We start from the raw sequence: 19,863 nt of genomic DNA on the forward strand, positions 1-19,863 counted from the left end.
TATTATCTCAAAGCCGACAAGGGATAGAAATTGGGCATAAATCAACATACTTTATTATAAATATCATGACTCTGGTATAGGCAGGATAAAGAATTTTAAAAGCCACAAATATATAAAAAAACAAAAGTCATTTGTGTATTTGATGCAACATACACACCTTTGTGGAAATAAGGAAATTCTATCTCTGTAAGCATTCAGAAATTATTTTAGAGTCAGCTATACTCAACTAACAGTCTATAAGTTCCAGAACAGTAGAAAATATGTCTGTTCTGTTTATATTTCTTCCATATCCTAAGTCAATGAGTTTCTGCCACATAATAGATGCTCCATGGACATTTTTTAAATGAATATGTGAAATAAAGAATAGGTGAAAAGATTCCCAAACTTACATAAATTAACCTTTTGTCATTTACATTTGGATCCACTTCTTATTTCATAACTATGTATATATTTTCCCAGGTGAACAGTAGGTTCTTATATGCAATTTAATTTTTTGAGTATACATTAATTAAATGCAAGTCTCAAGACTTAAGGAGCTAACATTCTATTGGGGAGATACACAAATATTTCTCATACAACTGGATTTACTCTAATAGAAATATCAACAATGTGCAGAGACAATTCAGAAAAATAGAATAGAAAGCCTCTGGCCTCCCTGAGTAAGGGAGTTTGTATTTAGGTGCAACTTTAAGGTATGAGGAAGTGTCTGCCAGGAAAATAACACACATGCTGTCCTTCCAGGCAGAGGAAGTGTCACATGCACTGGCTTAGGCAAGAAAAAAAGCACAGGGCTGGAGAAGGGAAGGGTATTGGGAGTATAAGTAATTTATTCTTGTGGACACAATGGAGTTGGACATGAGGTGAGCAGGAGGAAGACTTGAGGTCCTGTATAAAATACAAAATAGTATAGATTTTATGCTGGTACCTGTGGTAGTCATTTAAGAAGTTTGAAGAGAGTGACATTATGTAGATTTTACTCAGTAGGATTGGAGGCTATTTAGACTCCATGTTAGGAATAAGTAGTTAGATAACAGGAATAGTTTAACCAAGATATGATGTGTCAATAAAGGTGGGAAATGACTATGAAACTATCGAAGTGTTTAAGTTAAGAACTTGTGAATCATGTATGAGTATGGTGATAGAAAAATTTGGAATTTGAAAGACCAGGTTGGCTTATGTAACTAGACAACTTATGATGCCATTTGTAAGCTGAGGAACACAAGATTATTTACAGAGAGAGGTGACAGGTTCTTTTGTGCATTGGAGTTACTTATGGACATAGGATGATTTTCAAATATTTAACAACTGGCTTGCACCAGCACCAATCCATCAATCCTCAGTTTTGGTACTTTTCCTATTGAATATCATTCCTGCCAGTGGAATGTTCTGACATAGAATAAGTCATTTGAAATATGGGCCTTGAGTTCACAAGAGATTTTGAACAAATGGCTATGAGAGTCATTCACTGTACAGGTGATAGTAGAAGCCATAATAATTTGTTGGATTTACTGTGCAGAGTAAGAGAAGAGAGTTTTGAGGATGGGGATCAGCAATCAAGGAGTGGGCTAAGGAAGAGGCACCCACAAGAGGAGTTAAGAAGTAAAGAGACTGGCAATAGAAGAACAAGGGAAAATGTAACAAAACCAAAGGTGGAGAAAGTTCTGCAAAGGAGCATGTGTTCACTATTCAATGCTGCAAAAGATCAACCAGTAGATTCAGGAGAACAATAAGAAAAGAAAACAAACTGCAATATTTTAAATGGAATGGGAAAAGCAAAAATGTGATTTTAGGCTACTTTTTCTAGAAGCTTGTTAGTAAACGAGAGAGAGAGAGAGAGAGAGAGAGAGAGAGAGAGAGGGAGAGATTTTGTCTAGCAGAGGGCAGAGTGTCATAGAATTGTGCATATATACATATATATGTATATATATATGTGTGTACATATATATAATGTGTCTAAAGAATTTTTATCCAAAAACCTTGCCTGGAAGCATTAGTGTTTCTTAAAGTATTATCTCACTAAAATCTTGATACACATCCTGTGATGGAGGGAACTGGACATTTGTTGCTATCAGATTCAGAGGAACATTCAGTGTACATACCACTGAAGTTACCTTAAAATTAAAAGGGCAACCAACTAAGCAGACTTTCTGTTCCATGTTAAATATGCTGTATTTTAAAGATTTTGTGTCAACCTCTTATGGATTTTTCATTATTTTCTTATACTATTACTGTGTCACAGTAATGCTGTGTGTGTGTGCTATCATGTGGGTGACATAACCTTAAGTTACCCACTAAATTATACAGACAAGCTAAAGAATCTGTCAGTATGATAACGTTTAAAGAGAAATCTTATTAGGAATCAGAAAAAGAAGTAAAGAAAAAAAGAAAAACTCATTGGCTCTTCTGAATATCTGCCTATCAGGCAGGCTCTAACTATCTAATTATTGTGTTCTGATCAAGAGCTGCTGTTAAGCACTGTGGGTTCCCAGTGCTTAGAAAATTAAGAAACAACAGGTTTTTGGTATAAAACACTAAGGAAGAGAACTACTTTTGATTCCTCAAGCCAGTAAGTGCTAAGTTACACCTATTGCCTGGCCTTTAAATTTCCAATACTGTCTTTCTGTAGTGACCAGTGCACCTCCACATGATAAGAGCGCCTATTCCAACGTGTATGTGGTGACAGGTTGTCTAATGCTTCCTTTAACAAAAACTCACAGAGATCAGTATGTGAGGAGAGAATGAAACAGTTAGACACTTTCAGTTTTAGGCCTGGAGTGTAAAAAACCTTGCATCCCCCAATGACTGTAAATGATAATAACTTCCAAGGTCCAAGAGTAAATGGTACCTCTCTGGGCATAGGAAAGCACTTTCCTTGGTAGTGCTTTAATTGCTTACACTTGTCAGTGTATGAACTCCTGCCTTTGGGTCCAAGTTGTTTGAGGACACTGAACTTTAATTCTTAATAAATGCAGCCTAAACTACAATGGTACCAGGCATTCCTTCTGCATCACATAAGAGGAAATAAAATAATATAGAAACAAATAAACTATTTTTCACTCATTTTTAAAAATTATTTTCCCTAAAGAAGCTAATAAAATAAAATAAGTTATGGGAAGACTACTTTTTCTCACATGCAAGTCGATCACTAAGATTAAAAACAAAAATATCTGATGACATGTACTATTATTAGGATTAGAATTTTTTAAGAATTAGTGACCAAAAATCTATGAATCCATTTTAATAAAAGAGAAATTCAATAATCTTTAATTTTTTCAATGAATTCCATTGGGAATCAAGAACATTTGGTAAAGCACATGAACATTAACTACTTTATGGATGTCAAAATATTACCTTACATATTAAATAACTGATTTTTGACAAATTCATTAACTTTTATAAAAATCCTGTCAATCTTCAGGCATGAAAGTTCTTTGGCAAAAAAGATATATTATTATTAAATTAATAGTCTGAGACATAAAGACAGAATTCTTTTTAACAAGTTGCATTAGATTCCTGAAGAGTAAGTAAGCAAATCTCCTCAGTTATCTGTTTCCCTTTCCATAGTATATTTTGGTAGCTTATATTACTCTGTGCAACTCTCAATCAGTTCAGAGGTACTATATATCCACTGACACCTCCGTAAATGTGTTAATGAGAGACTAATAGGGGATGCTTGTCAATCTTTTTGAGTTCTTCCAAGATACTTGCTGTATAGACACAACAATCAGAAATATATCAGAACATACCAGTGAAAAAAATCAAAAAAAGTGGTATAGCATTCAACCCTCTTGGGTTCAGTACAGGGTGAAAAAAAGTTTACCTGTATTCTGTCCTCATTTTTATCCAGCTAATCTTTAAAAAGAGAATCACTCCACTATAATTAGAAGTCTCTTTGTTAAATAAGCTTTTACATAAATCAGCTCTCTTACAAACATAAACTCACGTCTTTGATAAACATAAACAAAATAATAGAGACACCAAAGTCTCACTGAAATATTTCAAAATTCATCACCTTTTCTTAAGGTTACATGGCCATTCATTCATTCATTTGGTTATTCTGCTGGATTATCATTTGAGTTCTTTTGTTGTCTATCCTGCCATCAGTGGCACCCAGTCACAAATCAGCCATTTATCAGATGCAGACAAACACAGTGCAAATTATTTCCCATTCTTTGCATATCTAATGGTCCTCATTATTATACTAATAAATCAGGATGGAATTTTAGCAAGATTCACTTTTACATGAAAGCCTGCCTTTCTTAGTCAGCCAGAAATCCACTGTGGATGGTAAATATCACTCCTACTTAACATAAGACAAACGCCCCTGCCACCCTTCCAACCTGTTCCCATCTTCTGCTTCTGTGTTGCTTTTTTTTTTTTTTTTTTTTTTTTGCCCTGACCCATCTATTTCTTGGTATCCTTGTTAAACTGAGTACTAGGGGAGGACTGGGAGAGCCTGTCTCTGAGTCTGTTCCCACTCAGGATCCTTTCATAATCTGTGTGTTTTCAGCATCCTTTGGAACATCTTTTAATCCCTCCATCTGTGTGTTCCACTAGTTTTGTTTGTTTGTTTTATTGTTGTTGTTTCAGTAAACTTTTAATTTTAGAAGAGTTTTGGATTTACAGGAAAGTTGCAAGAATATTATGGACAGTTCCTGTGTAGCTGGTACAGAGATCCCCCTATCGTTAATTTTACAATATTACAATACTATCACAACTAGCAAACCAGCATTGATGCATTATTACCCAAAGTCCACAATTTACTCATATTTCCTTGTTTTGCTCTAATGTCCTATTTCTTTCCCAGGATACCATCAAGGATCCATGCTATTTTTATTTGTGACAGTTCCTGAGGCTCCTATGGGCTGTGATGGTTTCTCAGACTTGCCTTGCATGTGATGACTTTGACAGTTTGAGGACTGGGGTAGGTGACTGCTGCCTGGTCATGCCATTTGCCCTTTTAAAAATATCCAGTTGTTGATCTATTTATTGATTTTCAGATGTTCTTAATGAAAGGAAGCTAACCTCCAGCTGTAATTGAAATTTCAGTTTCTCTTTGTTTTTTTCAGAATCCAGAGTTTGTTTGCTTTTGTGTAGCTGGACCTATGCTCAAGACTTTCCTTGAGGCTTTAGGGTTTTGAGCCATCTTTACAAGGGTTGGGATTGTGGTTGAAGTCAGATTCAGGGTTAGAATAATAAGCTCAACAAGGATTCACAGTTAGGAATGGAGACATTATTTGTGTTCTGACCCCAAACCAGTGCTGTTTCCCTGTGGAAGCTGATCTGATTTATTAGCAGTCAGGGTCTCAGCCATCATGGAACTGATCCGCTGGGCTCTGATCTTTGTGGTGGCCCCAAGTGCACCTAAGGTTCTGCATCTCTCAGATTCAGGGAAATGAGCATGGCCCCCCCAAAACAGCAAGATGTAAGTCCTATGGAAGGAGCTCCAGAGATGCCTGTGCCCAAATAGACTCAGGCAGTTTCCCACAGGCAGCTTTTTGGACATGGAAAACTCCTCATGGTAAAATCCATGTAAGATTTTATTGCTTAAACCATTTTAAAGTGTACAATTCACTAGCAATTAATAATTCACAATGTTGTGCCACCACCACCTGTATCTAGTTCCAGAATATTCTCATCATTCCCAAAAGAGACACCATCCCATTAGCAGTCATTCCCCATTCCCCCTTCCCCTCCCTGGCCAACATGAATCTGCTTCCTGTCTCTACAGATTTACCACTCTGGATCCTTCATATGAATTGAATCAGACAGTGTGTGACTTACCCTGCCCAGCACCATGTCCTTGAAGCTAAGTCACATCACAGCATGCACCAGAATGTCATTCCCCTTCATAGCCAAGTAACATTCCACGGCACCCACTCTGCTTTGGAAAGGGGCAGCAGCAGTTACCACTCAGCTTGCCAAGGGTGGGGGTCACCCAGGTGTGGGAAGTCCTTTAAGGTGATTTCTCCTCATCAGGGGGAGGCACAGCTGGCCCTATCCTGAGCTGAGCAGGCAACATAAAAGCCTTTTCAAGTCCCTGCTGGTCAGGGGCACAGTGCCTGCCACTAGGTTTGGACGGTTCTTCATGCATTTCATTATAGTTAATTTTGTGTGAGAACTCTCTAATGCTCACCACTGTATCCACTTCCCCCTACTTATTTAATCTCATTAGAAAATAAAGAGAGAAACTTCATGCATGTCTGCATACATAAACCTAAGAAGAAGGCAGAAGGAGATGTCAAGCATGAGTCCCCGACTTCTGGCTTAACCAACTAGAAGGAGGGCCCTTTGCTAAGCAAGGGAAGACTGGGGATAAAGACAAGACTGTTAATTTGGACTTGTTAAGTTTGAGGTGTCTGTGAGGCTTACAAGGGGACGTACCAAGTTAACAATTGTATTCATAAATCAGGGAGTTATTGGCATATGATATTTAAATACATGAGACCAGGTGACAACCTCAAGAGATAGTGTAGAGAATGAGAAGCAAAGAAGGCCCAAAACAAAGTCCTGTGGAAATCTGACATTTTAATTAGAAAGTAATTAAATATCAGACAGAAAAGTAGGCAGAGGAGTAAGAGCACCTCCAGGAAAACGTGCTATCATAAAAGCCAGAAGAAGAGGACTTTTCAAGAAGGAGGAGCTGTCCAACTCTGCTAAAGGCTGCCATTAGATCTGGTAAGAATAAGTCTGTAGAACATCCACTAGGTTTTCTGACATGGGGACCACTGATAACTTAGAAAAAGAGTGTCACCCCTCTAAGAGCTCACAATGGTGTGTGAAGAAACACCATCAACACTCTGTTGAGGATGAGTGCTTTTCCTTGGCAGAAGGGGGAGGATCTAGCTGGACCTTTGCTTTTCATTATGAGTAAAAACTGAAACTGAAGGAAGACAGTTCAATATATTTTGCTTTGAATCTACAATGAAACACCATTTGGCATCACCCACAAAGCTGAAGATGTGTAGATCCTAAATAGCAAATTTCTGCTGTTAGATGTATACCCTAGTGAAATCCTCACACATGTATGTGAAAAGACATGTACAAGAGTGTTCACAGTAACAGTGTTTGTAATACAAAAAAGTAAAAAATAGCACAAGTGTTTATTAACAGTAATATGCTCATATACTGGAAACATATATGCTGGGAAAAATTGATGAACATGAGTTACTCGCATCAACTTGAATAATCTCAAAAAAACTTGTGATGGTTTGAAGCTGTTATGGACCTCAGGAAAGATCATGTTCTTAAAGCTAATCCATTTCTGTGGGTGTAGACCTATTGTAGGTGGGACCTTTTGACTAGGTTATTTCAGTTGAGGCAGGCTCCAGGTGGGTCTTATTCCTCATTCTGGAGTCCCTTATAAAAGGAGACAACAGAGAAACAGATACAGAAGCTGACAGAGAGAAACACACAGAAACCAGGAAAGAAAGCCACAGCTGGAGCAGCCAGATGCTGAAAGCAACGAAATCCAGGACAGAAGGACCAGGAGACTCCACCATGCTCCTTGCCATGTGAAAGAGGATGCCAGCAGCCTTTCTTCAGGAAGAAGGTGTCATCCTGTTGATGCCTTGATTTGGACATTTTCACAGCCTCAGAAGTGTAAACTTGTAAGCTAATAAATCTCCATTGTTAAAAGCCAGTCCATTTATGGTATATTGCATTTTAGCAACTTTAGCAAACTAAAACAAAATTTAATGTAGAAGGGGACAAAAAAGTCATGAACAAATATCCCCATTATGTAAATACCCCAAATAGGAAAACCTAAACAATATATGGATTTTGATATATACATATTGAGTAAATTTAAAAAGAAAGGAATGAAAAACTCAAGAATCAGTAAGAGAGTTACCTGGTCGGGGTAGGGAAGAGATCCAGAAAGCCTGCTAGGTGGTTATTATTTACAAATTCATATTATTATATTATTATTCATATTATTATTAGTCTTTCAGATACTCATATCCATTATGTATATATATGTGTGCATGTGTATAATATATAAATATATTCTTTCATATGTATTTTGTGATTCATAATTTTAAAGTGCTTGTATAATAGCAGTGTTAAAAATCATGTAAGATAAGGCAATGAAATTTCACCAGATTTATACCAATAATTACATTAAATTAAATATCCCAACTTGAATTTTATTGGCATTGTGGATACATTTTCATTTACTTTGTTAATTTGTTTTGGTTTTGTAGTTTTATTAAGCAATAAGCATGAAGAATTGTCTGTTTTATCTTTTACATGAAATATAAAAAATAGTAGCATTTTACTAAAAATTATTTAATACTGAAAATACTTGAAAATTTTTTTCCTTGAAAACTGTATGAATGTCATTCAGCTTTGAGCAATATTGGTATTGAGTTTGAAAAAAAGAGAGTGAATGAGAAGATGAGAACAAAGAGGGGACATGCAGTTTCCTGAGGTGATTGTCACTCACTGAAATCCCAATCACAGATCAACATATTTGTATTCATCTTACAAGTCCATGTCTTTGGGAAATATTTATTAAGCAGTCTCTGTGGCTTCTTGGTGCTTAAGTCAAAATCTTTGCCCTCTAAGAGCATGATGTCTGTAGTGTAATGCTTTCTAACACCTGAAACAAAAGACAAAACAGTTGCAGATTAGCAGCTCTGATTAACAGGAAAATATATATATGTATGTGTGTGTATATATATACACACACATACATATATATATATTCCCTTCCATGCATTTTTTTTTCCATACATTCTTATAGTCTTTCAAGGAACAATTTGTATTAGTAGAAAAAATATCAGACTTGAAACTATGGCTCCTAGATTTAATAACATCTCTACCAAAACATATGGTTTTGTAACATTGGCCATTACTTGAAATTTCTGTGCCTTAAACTACTCTTCAGAAAATGATGAGGCTGGATTTAAGGTCTATTCCAGTTCAAAATATTATAATTTTATATTTATTTTAATGTCTATTTTAGTAATTTACTATTTCTTCAGAGTATTAATTACACAGGCATTCTTTATATAAAAATACTATCCCAGACACAAATCCTATAATATTCTGCTTGCCTAGGATCACCTCACTTTCCTATGGTACCCCTGAGGACACCACTTGAAAGACTTCCATCTGCTTTCCCTTCTGTTCCTACCTAACTTTCCATTTAATTGCAAAAGGTCTCAAAGAGTCTTTAATTTAAAACTAACTCAAAAACTAATAAAACCCCAAAGATATCACATGTCCATCCCTTAACTATGAAAGTATTCAAAACACAGAAGAAAACTGGGATAAATAAATATATGTTCACTTTTTTTTCTATGTTAATAGGTTTATTAAAATCAAAGTGTTTCCATATTCCCTTGCAAGTGGTTAAGGGACAATGGGTAAAGTAAAATAAGAAGTAATCTAGTTTATATTGGTTAGGGAGTTCTAGTAATATAGATCAGAGTTTTAAAACCCTATTGAATTTTGCAGCATGATCTACATAACTCAACAGTGAGTAGAATAAAATCAATTTGGGGCTTAAGTGCTTTGGGGCTATTAATTTGGGAAATAGTATTTCTAGTGAAATTTGAGGACTTAGGGCTAATTTATCCAAAGGCTAGAGAACAGAGCCCTCAGGTGAATGATCTCACATACAAAAATCATGATGTAAAATTTAAGGAAGCTTAGAATTGGGAAAATAAGCGAAGCATGAATTCAGAGAATTTTCAGCATAATCCACAAAGATGAAAATGAAGTACTTCATAAAGTCAATAGTAAAATGTTACATACTTAAAAGTTTTTAAAGCCACCTTTATCAGTAACTACACTGGGGCCTACAAAGACAAAGCCTGAACAGTGCCTAATTATACTGCATAAGATAAACTTAGTTTTCCAATAATTTATAACCAACCCTCTTCAGTGCAAAGGTCAAGTCAATTTATTATTTTTGAAACATGCTCCATATTCTCCATGACATAAAATAGAGCTTTCTTAAGGACTAAGTGATATAACTACAAGCTTTAATTCAAATGGGTAGTAGAGATCTAAGGTTAAGAATAAGAGCTCTGGGGTTTGAATCCAAGTTCCCTCAAGTCCTAGCCTTGGGGCTTCTGGCAAGCCCCTTACCCTTTCTTGGACTTTTTTCTTCACTTTAAAAATGGGTTTGCCAGCATCCTACAGTAGTAGTAATTATGACTGAGCTATTGCATGTCATCTGATAACTGCTATCCCTTACTAGTACTTTGTTTTAGGATTCTTTCCAATACTAATATTCTATTCTACTCCATGCCAAATGAACAGAACCACTCTTTTTAAATTTAATTGTAGTCTGTTGTGTTCCACTCTTAAAGTTTAGAAATTGATTGTGATGCACAAATGGATACTCATGCTATGAAGCATTGTGATCCCAATTCATACATTGCATAATTCTCTAAATACTTAGTTTAAAAATACAACGTTGGCTTCCTAAAATGTTAATTATATCTTTTATCAATTACATATACATGTGGATTAATGAATATGAAACCTCCTGGTATTTAAAGAAGTGTAACTTGTCTAACTTTCTAGAATATGAAAAGCAGAAATTATTTTTCTGTACTACCATGAAAACTTCTCTTTCACTCTCTGTTGTTGTCTGCTTATTATTCATTGGGCCTTGACACCTTATTGGTTAGTCTTTATCACTGATGTGAAGGATCACCATCATCCATACAACTTAAAGGGGCACTCAAAATTCATTCAGCTAGCAAGCATTTTTGGAGCATGTATTACATTTTATTGTTGCTAGGATACCAGTTTATTATAAATATTAACCAACTTAATCCTTACAACAACTTGTTAAATAGGTGATATTATTATCCCTATTAACAGCTGAGGAAATTAAGGCACAGAGAGATTAAGCTACTTGATCAAGGTAACACAGCTAGTGAGTGTTGGAATCAGAATTTGACCCTATATAGTGTGGCTACAGGGTCCCTCTACTGTTCTCAATCACTTTCCCAGATTGTTGATGAGATAATAGGAGAAAAGAAAATTCATTTAGAAAATTTTTTTGCTCCCCCAAAATCCATAAATACATTCTTCTTTAATAAAATCACTGACCTTATAAAGTAGTTAGTAATTGCTGTGCACCTACTCTTACAAGCACTTAACCCTTGATAGCTCATTTAATTCTTTTAGCAGCTCTTTAAAGTAGATAATATTATTATTTCTATTTCAAAGAGAAGGGAATTGAGGTACACTGAGGTAGAATGACTCGTTTGATGCCTTTCATCAGTCCACATTGTTCTTGGTTTTTCATGATGGCTGATTTTTGCTACAATTTAAAAAACATGAAAAAAAATACATTATAACTAAATCAGATATCTTGGTGTTCTGGTTTGCTAATGCTGCCATTAGGCAAACAGAAATGGATTAACTTTTATAAAGGGGATTTATTAGATTACAAATTTAAAGTTCTAATGCCATAGAAGTATCCAAACTAAGGCATCAACAAGAGGATACCTTCACTGAAGGAAGGCTGATGGCCTCCGGAACACCTCTGTCAGTGAGTAAGACATGTGGCTGTTGTCTGCTGGTCCTTTGCTCCAGGGTTGTGTTTCAAAATGACTTTCTCCAAAATGTCTCTGGGCTTCTGTCTTCGCTCCTCTCTTTCGGCTTCTGTGCATCCTTTCTTTTTTCTCCCAATGTGTTTCTTTCTAAGCCTCTGGGGGTACTCTCTTAGCTTATCTGGGGCAAACTCTGGGCTTCATCTCTTAGCTTAGCATCTCCAAACGTCCTTCTTTCTGTATATTCAAGCATCTCCATGTGTCAGCAAGTGTCTGTGTTGGCTCTTGAGCTCTCTTAAGTAGTCCAGTGAACTAATCAAGATCCAGCCTGAATGAGTTGGACCACACATCCATGGAAATAATTTAATCAAAGGTATCACCCACAGTTGGGTGAGTCACATCTCCATGGAAACACTCAATCAGGAGGTTCCATCCAACAAGATTGGATTAAATGATCATGGCTCTTCTGGGGTCCGTAACAGTTTCAAACTGGCACACTTGGTACGATGTTTTCCTTTACATTTAAAATTTTAAGTAATGTGTATTCTGAAAAACATTTATTTCATTAGTATATATTTTTAAATGAAATAAGAACAGACAAAAATTAGAGCAAAATTCATTCTTTTATTTATTCAACAAATTTATCTACCTATCTATCTGTCTACCTACCTATCCATCTGGCCATCCATCTGGAGAGTATCTCCTATGTGCCAGGCATTGTGCTGTGTGCTAGGGATTCACTGGTGAATAATTAGATCAGGTTACATCTTCATGGAGCTTATGAAAATAATTACAGAGCTTGCTCTACCTTCTTGAGGTCCATCTTTCCTTTAAATGGCAACAAAAATGAATCACTGTCTTCAGGTAAGGCAGTGGTTTATTACTAAATAATTATAGGAGGGGACCATTCAGGAAAAATAAAAAAAAAAAAAGTTCATTTATTGATTAGGTGGTCCTTTCTAAGAACAAATTAAGTTATCAAGCTTAAATGTACTTTAAGACTTGCTGATCAACTTGAGTGAAAAGTTTGAAATACTGAATTAAACATGTTTACATGGCTATTTTGTTTGTTTTGGCCACTCTCCAAAAATTTTTCAGTTTTTATTATGCCAATGTTCATTTTTAAACTCTAAGCATAAATAGATAGTTTTTACAATTATTTTTAGGAATATCAGTTAAAAGCATCATCATGTGATAGAAGTATTCTGTAAATATTCAATTTTAAACTAGAAAACATATTTTTAAATCTTCAAATAGCTCATTCCATATGAAAGTGCAAAATTTGTATGTGCGCAAGTAGTAAATGTGCCCTTACTGTACTTGACAAAGGATAGTCATACATCCGTCAACCATTTCTGGAACACTTGTTAAATTCCAAACACTGCTAGTGACTAGACAAATGAAATACATAAATCATGTATTTGTCATGCATAGTCAAATCAGAGAAAACCATATCAACATGCATCTTGCAGAAACCAAAAAAAAAAAAAAAAAAAAAAAAAAAATCCTGTAGGTATTAAGATTCATTGGTGCCAGCTAAGATTGTCTGTGACAGTCATCACCAAAGCAGACCCACTTGATCAGTATGTAGCAATCATACTCCATTTAGAAAATTACTAAAGGAACATTTAAAAGTTTCTGTATAAGAGGGGGCAAGATGGTGGCACAGAGAGGAGTGGAATTTAGTAAGTGTCCTGGAGCAACTAATAAACAACCAGGAACAACTAGTTAACAATTTGGGATAACTATTGGGGGAAAACCTTGACTGTGCAAAACATTGTGCACCAACTTGTATTGGGATGAATGCCTGAGATCACAGCACTAAATCTGTAAGTAAAAACTGCAGAACTGTGCCAGGAGCTCCCTTCCCCCATGGCAGGCTAAGCTGCAAAACTTTGCTATGGTAAAAAGCAGCACTCTCTGAGCAAGCAAATATAACTCAGCACAGCTCCAACTGGGGTTTTAATTAACAAATGTGGATTGCTGAATACAAGCTACAAACCCCCAACAAACAGACAGAGGCTTTTGGTGACACTGATATTCAAGAACCAGAAGACTCATCTTTCCTGGAAGGGGGGGCCCAGAAGATCAGGTGTTATCTCTGGCCAAGGAGTGAAACTGGAGGGCTGTGTACTGACTCAAAAAGAGGTCTTTCTGTCCCTTTTTCTCTCTCTCAATCTGAGGGACTCAGTGAAAAGAGCCTCAGTCATTTTCAGTTGGCAGCACTCTGACCCATACAGGAGTGGAGATAACAGAGTCAGAGAAACAACAAATTGAATGCAGATGATAACTCCCTAGGGGGTGTATCTTCCCTAAAAGTAAGGAGGTGGGACCCAGCTCTACTACTGGTCTTCCCTTCTGAACCAGACCACAGAGCCTGGAGGAAAATAGCCAAAACAGAAACTAAAGAGGCCATGCCTCCTTATACCAGTCAGGAGCGAAGGACTGAGAGGCACCACCTGCTGGGAAGGTTAGGAAAAAGACAGCGGCTAGAGACCTCACAGGAAAGTCTGTCAATCTCTAAGACACACCTGCAGGGGAACTTGAAACTGAATATAAACCCACTCTGAGATCTGAACCCATTCTGGTCTGGGAAAATCTGACTAGGGTAACCAAGGACACCAGATGCCTAGACAACAGAAAACTACAGTCTATACTAGGAAAAAATGAAGACATGGCCCAGTCAAAGAGTTGAGATATTGTTTCACTTTAATGAAACAATCTATTAAAGATTTTCAAAGAAATAGGCTAAATCAAATAAAAAACCAAGTCAACAAGTTCAGGAAAGAATGGCAAAAGGATGAAGGTTATAAAGAAAACACTGGTCAAACAAGGTAGAAATCAAAAGTTTGAAAAAACAACTGGGAAAATATATGGAAATGAAAGGCACAACACAAGAGATGAAAAACACGATAGACACTTACAACAGCAGATCTCAAGAGGCAGAGGAAAACACTCAAGAGTTGGAGAACAAGACACCTGAAATCCTACACACTAAAGAGCAGCTAGGGAAAAGAATGGAAAAGTATGAGCAACGTCTCAGGAAATTGAATGACATGAAGCACATGAATGTAAATGTCATGGGTGTCCCAGAAAGATAAGAGAAGGGAAAAGGGGCAGAAGCAATAATAGAGGAAATAATCAATGAAAATTTCCCATCGCTCTTATAGACATAAAATTACAGATCCAAGAAGCGCAGCGTACTGCAAACAGAATAGAACTAAATAGATCTACGCCAAGACACTTAATAATCAGATTATCAAATGTCAAAGACAGAGAGAATCCTGAAAGCAGCAAGAGAAAAGCGATCCATCACATACAAAAGAAGCTTGATGAGAATATGTGCAGATTTCTCAGTAGAAACCATGGAGGCAAGAAGGAATTGGTATGATATATTTAAGATACTGAAAGAGAAAAACCACCAACCAAGGATCCTGTATCTGGCAAAACTGTCCTTCAAATATGAGGCAGAGTTTAAAATATTCCCTGACAAACAGACAAGGAGATAGCATGTGAACAAGATACCTGCACTACAGAAATACTAAAGGGAGCACTACAGACAGATAGGAAAATACAGGAGTGAGAGGTTTGGAACACAGTTTTGGGTGATGGTAGAACAGCAATGTAAGTACACTGAACAAAGATGACTGTGAATATGGTTGAAATAGGAAGGTTAGGAGCATGTGGGACACCAGAAGGAAAGAGGAAAGATGAAGACTGGAACTGTATAACTCAGTGAAACCTAGAGTGCTCAACAATTGTGATAAAATGTACAAATATATTTTTATATGAGGGAGAATAAATGAATGTCAACCTTGCAAGGTGTTAAAAATAGGGTGATATGAGGAAAAAATACAATCAATGCAAACTAGAGACTATAGTTAACCGAAATATTGTATTATGTTTTCTTTAATGTGACAAGGGCAATATACCAAAGCTAAATGCATATAAGAGGGGGGCTTAAGGGAGGGGTATGGGACTCTTGGCATTGGTGATGTTATCTGACTCTTTATTCTACTTTAGTCTAATTCTATATTTCCTTTTGTTGCTTTTTAACTGTCATTTTTTTTCTTTTTCTTTTTCTTTTGTCTCTCTACCTTCTTTGATTCTTCCTCTGTCTTTGTGGAAGAAATGGAAATGTCCTTATATAGATAGTGGTGATCATGGTGAATACATAAATATGTCACTATACAGGAAACCATCAATTGTTTATTTAGGATGGAAAGTATGGTGGGTGAACAAAACCATCTTAAGAAAATATACAGGTTGATGAAGAAACCTTGAGGGCACTACATTGAGTGAAATAAGTCAGACACATAAGGACAAATACTGCATGGTCTCACTGATATGAACTAATTACAGTATGTAAACTCATAGACATGAAATATAAGTTACCAGGATATAGAATGAGGCTAAATAATGGGGAGTGATTGCTTATTATGAGCAGAATGTTCAACTAGGTTGAACTTAACTGTTTGGAAATGGACAGAAGTGATGGCAGTGTTATTGTGAGAATAACTAACAGTGCTGAATGGTGTGTGAATGCAATGGAAAGGGGAAGCTTAGAGTCACGTATGTCACCAGGAGGAAAGTTGGAGGTTAAAAGATGGGAATGTATAAAACAGTGAATCTAGTCCTGGACAATGTGATTAACTGTACAAATATTAGAAATCTCTTTCATGAACTAGAACAAATGTATGACACTATAACTAGAGATTAATAATAGAGGGCTGTACAGGGAAAAAACATACCTATTGCAAACTATGTACTACAGTTAGTAGTTGTGCTGGTTTGGATGTATTGTGTTCCCCAAAATTATCTTTGATGCAGTCTTGTGTAGGCAGGAAACGTATTGGTGTTGATTGGGTTGGAGACTTCTGAGCGGATGTTTCTGTGGAGATGTGATCACTCAAGTGTGGGTAAAATCTTTCATTGGATAATTTCCATGGGGCTGTGGCCTCACCCATTCAGCATGGGCCTTGATTAGTTTATTGGAGCACTATATAAGTTCAAACAGAAGGAACCAGCTTGTTACTGCCAAGAGGGACATTTTGAAGAATGGAGAGGAACTGAGAGAGCAGCTGGAGCTGAGACAAACATTTTGAAGATGGCTGTTGGAAGCTGTTGTAGACATTTTGGAGAACACCATTTTGGAATGCAACCTTGAAGCAAACAGAAGGCAGCCACATTCCATCCCAGCTAACAGAGGTTTTCCAGACACCATTGGCCATCCCCCAGTGAAGGTACCCGATTGTCGATGTGTTACCTTGGACACTTCATGGCCTTAAGACTGTAACTGTGTAACCAAATAAACCCCCTTTTATAAAAGCCAATCCATTTCTGGTGTTTTGCATTCCAGCAGCATTAGCAAACTGGAACAGTAGTATTTGAACATTCTTTCAGCAATAATAACAAATGTACTATACCAATCTATGAGTCAGTAATGGAGGTGGGGTGGTTAGGGATATGGGAGGATTTGAGTTTCCTTTTTTTGTTTTTATTTCTTTTCTGGAGTAATGAAAATGTTCTAAAAATTGAAAAAAAAATTGTGTTGATGGATGCACAGCTGTGTGATGGTACCGTGGGCAATTAATTTTGCACTTTGGGTCTTTGGGTAATTGTATAGTATGTAAACAGTCTCAATAAAATTAAATTAAAAAAAGAAAAAAATTGTCTACATACAGTTCTATCCAATAGAAATTTCAAACAAATGTAATTAAATTTAAAATTTTCTAGTAACTTCATTAAAAAGTAAAAAGAAGCAAGTGGAATTAATTATAAATATGCATTTTATTTAACCCAATATCCAAAATATTGTCATAGCTACATGTAGTTAACATGAAAACATTAATAATGAGATACATTACATGCTTTTTCTTCACAATAAGTCTTTGAAGTACAGTGTGTTTTTCCAGCATATCTCAATTCAGGTTAGCCACATTTCAAGTATTCGATAAATAGATGTGGTGGTGAGTGGCTACCATATTGGACAGTGCAGTTTTATAAAATAATTACTCAGTCTTATGATAAGCTGATTACTTTACATTAAATGTTGTAGCCTTTGGTAGTAGCCTATGCTGTCATTCACTCAATCATTTTTCAGCAAATATTTACTGAGTTTTATTTGTCAAGTAACGTGCAAACAAAAGTACAAAAATCCCTACTGTCTTGGAGTTCAGACAAGTGTGGGACAGAGATAATTCCAATAAAATGTTTGAGAACAATGTTTCTTAAGGATTTGTGGGAGCAAAGAGGAGGGGACACATAACCCATCTCGGGTGAACTGATTCTGAAAAGATGGCCATGATAATTTGGAAAGGAGAGGACAGAAGAATGCATTTTAGCAGAGGGATGAATGTGATCAAAAACAAGAAGGGAAAAAAGACAGAGTTGAGTGAGCTAGGTTCTAACAGTTCCATACTCCCAAAGTAACAAAAATGTTAGTCAAGAAAGAGCAAACGATGAGGCTGGAACCTTAGTAGGGGCCAGATCTTGGAAGGCCATGGATACCATTTTAAGGAGCTGAAATTTATCCAGTAGGGTCATAATTTAAGTTTTAAATAAATTACAACAGCTATTGTATTGAAGAAGTATTTTAGAGAACAAGAACATAGGTTGGGAGACTATATAGGAAACTGCCAAATAGCTCAGCAAGAGCAAATAGAGTCTCAATTTAAACAAGGAAATTGGAGTTACAGAGAAGGAAACAGATTTCATAAATATTTAGACAAAAATCAATAAGACATGTTAACAAATTTGATTTAAGTTGAAGTAGTAGGTGGAGTCAAGGATAGCATTCAGGTTTCTGTTCTTGGCTGATTAGGTAGCTGAGAAAACCAAACTTGAAATAGAAAATATAGGAAGGGAAGCAAGTCAAAAGGGAAAGATGGTAAATTCACTTTTTTAACTGTGAGTCTGAAGTGCTTGTGGAATATCAGGTTGAGATTTCCCTGAGGCAGTTGGTGAAGCCCAAAAATGGGATCTGACTGGATATGTGCTGCAGTCAAAGCAATGAGAGGAAATGCAATTACCCAGGGAGATAGATTTCTTAAACCATCTTTCAGAAAACAAAACAGCTCAGCCCCCCACATATCCTCCTTGAAGTTTTTGGCCTTCTAAGTATGTCTCCACATGACTGTCAAAAGAGTGTTTCTAAGGTATACCATATCACTGACTTCTTTCAAATTCTTCAGCCTCCTTTCTTGCTGATTTGCAAAGACTAACTTCAATTTAGTTTTTGCCTGGTCTCTTATTTGTCTGCTTGGTTGTAGCTGCATGTAGTTATCCCTAGATCCCATTTAGCTTGCGCCTTTTGGTGTATCATCCTTCCTCTGTCTTGAAGATGACCTTTACCTATCTTTTCCTAGCTAGCTCCTGCTCTGTCCTGTCCTCCAATTCCTCAAGGAAGCTTTCTGAAAGTGGAGTATTAGTTAACTTCCTTTCAACAGAATTCCATAGCATCTTGTATTTATGTCTATTCTAGCAATTTCATCTTGTTTTTACTGTAATCACCACGTTGTCCTCTGTCTTCTTTCACTATTTTACATAGTTTTTTGAAAGTGTGTACATTTCTTGTTTATTTGTTGTCTCCACTGCTTTTATCTGGCTTTACAGGAGCTCACACAAGTTTATTGATAGAAGGATATTGAATTTACTTTTCCTTTTGAATTGTATTAATTTAAATAAAATAGAATAGAATTGCATTAAATTTGCATGAGGCTTACTAGTAAACATAAAGGAAAAACACAGTTGTTGACAACTGGATAGCTTCACACCAAATAGACTTTTACCAACTATTTCTGATGTTTGAGATTATGTAAAACTTGATCTCATACAAAACGTACCTTTTGTAAAACTTTCAAATATATCCGTTTTCATCTGATTACCATTCCTTTGTCCTTCTCTAAAGAAAGTGGAGGAAAACATTCAAAATAATTCAAACCTGTCCTTGCTCCATTTATACTTTACTGCATGGCCTCAATTTTTTCTTTTTATAAACTGGCTTCAACAAATTTGGCTCTCCAGCAATTGTCAGGTTCTTTGTAAATAACTGTGGTCTCTGGTAATTAGAGGTAGGTAGTGTTTAGTATATCCCCTTTCCCACATCTCACCAATAGGTGGTATGTTAACAAAGAAAGTAAGCTTCCGGTCAAATTCCATCAAACATACAAATATACATTAGCTAAGAGGCATGAAGAAGTTATACCATCCTTTCTTTTAGCCTGGGAAATAATCTCACCCTGTCCTCAGGCCCTCAGACTCATGTTTTGAAGGCTAATACAATGACATTCTGATGGCTGCAACAGCAAATAGCCATGTGATAGAGTCAAATGACAGCTGCTTC

General features: G+C 36.3%; 1 protein-coding gene across 1 annotated transcript in view; it reads left to right on the plus strand.

The window, feature by feature from the left end:
- The window catches only part of EYS (eyes shut homolog), a 1,792,869-nt gene that overhangs the window by 1,161,990 nt on the left and 611,016 nt on the right, over positions 1-19,863 (plus strand).

The sequence above is a fragment of the Choloepus didactylus genome, chromosome 7 (genome assembly GCF_015220235.1).
Source record: "Choloepus didactylus isolate mChoDid1 chromosome 7, mChoDid1.pri, whole genome shotgun sequence".
Taxonomy (NCBI): domain Eukaryota; kingdom Metazoa; phylum Chordata; class Mammalia; order Pilosa; family Megalonychidae; genus Choloepus; species Choloepus didactylus.